The sequence below is a fragment of the Hyaena hyaena genome, unplaced genomic scaffold (assembly GCF_003009895.1).
Source record: "Hyaena hyaena isolate Hyena2069 unplaced genomic scaffold, ASM300989v1 scaffold_1603, whole genome shotgun sequence".
NCBI lineage: Eukaryota > Metazoa > Chordata > Mammalia > Carnivora > Hyaenidae > Hyaena > Hyaena hyaena.
In genome coordinates this window covers 161,286-162,917 of record NW_024082236.1, presented here as the reverse complement: position 1 = coordinate 162,917, position 1,632 = coordinate 161,286, and positions in this window count along the sequence as shown.

The following is a 1,632-nucleotide window of genomic DNA, read 5'->3' as shown; positions in this document are numbered from 1 at the left end:
GTAAGGGATGACATAAACAGGCTTTCCTGCCAGTAGGTAATCAAGTGCTAAGTGACATGGGGCTGTCTCTTTGTCAGTGAAACACTTCTTCCTACCCTGTGTCTTTGACACATCCACTCACCTTGATTTCTGCTATGTCAGGGTTTGCTATAGTGTCAAGTACTCTACGGCCCTGGGTAACTGATGTTCTGTCCTGCCATCTGAGTGTGCAGAGGTATTGGAATCAGGAGCTGGGAGAAGTTAGCTATAACCTCACCTTGATCTCAGCTAGCTGTGTGACTCTGCATACTTTAATTTCCTATCAAGGGAGGAGATGGGTTAGCAAATTAGAAGAAAGAAGACAAGGAACTGTTGGGAAGGTTGACCAAGGGCAGAAGTGAGAAGGGAAGGGAATCTATGGCACAGGAACTACAGTGACCTGCTCTCCTCACCTATTGACCCTCCCCTGGGAGTGTCCAGTCATACCGTCCTTCTTTCTGTTCCTTAAATATGCCATATTTTCTCCTTCCATTGAAACTTCTCACACTCTGCTCCCTCTGTCTGGACCCTATGCCCACCCTGACCTTTAATTGGTCTTACTCCTATTAGACCTTCCTATCTCTCCTAAGCCTCTGAGTTAGATCCTCCTGGTATAAGCCTCCTTCAGAGATTCTCCTCTTATGAAAACACACAGTAGGATTTATTGTAACTATTGACTTCTGCCCTTCATTGTACACTAACCTTCTCTGACGGCAAGAACTATGTCCAGTTCTTGGCTGTATCTCTAGAGCCCAAGTACTCAAATATTTTTAAAGGACTGGTTTCAAAAAAGAGCAAATACCATATGAATCTGTGTATCTGAAATTCTAATAAATACAAGCTAATTTGCAGTGAAAGAGCAGGAGACCTGGGACAAGGAGAAAAGAAAGAGATTATAGACAGGCACCAGGAGACTTTTAGAAGTAATGGATATATCCATTGCCTGGACTTTGTAATGATTTCACGGCTGTATACATGTATCAAAATCATCAAATGGCTTACTTTATTTTTATTACTTTTAATATTTATTTATTATTTCAGAGAGAGAGAGTGCACAAGTGTGCATGAGCAGGGGCAGGGTGGGGGTGGGGCAGAAAGAGTGAGAAAGAAAGAGGAATCTTAAGCAGACTTCACACACAGTGTGGAGCCTGACTGGGGGCTTGATCCCACAACCCTAGATGATGACCTGAGCTGAAATCAAGAGTCAGACATTCAACTGACTGAGCCACCCTGCCCCTCAAATGGCTTACTTTAAATATGTGCCACAAATTGTCTATAACTCAATAAAGCTGTAAAACTATTAAAGCACAAAACAAATAAAAATGCCATTATAGGAAAACAGGAGAAAAGACTGGTTATGACATTGAATGCTGCAGAGAGCTGAGAATGGTCAGAGCGTAAAGCATCCACTAGACTGGAATGTTTTGAGGTACTTTGGGCAAAATCCATAGATGTTCACAGAAGAGTGGTGAACAGGCATTCCAGTGAGCTGTTTTCCTACCTAGTCACTGCCACAGAACAGAGCATCCTTCACCACCCCTAGTGGCTCCCCACACTATGTACTGTTATGCCGAGAGACACAGAGACCAACCGAGACCACTGAAGCCCAATTAA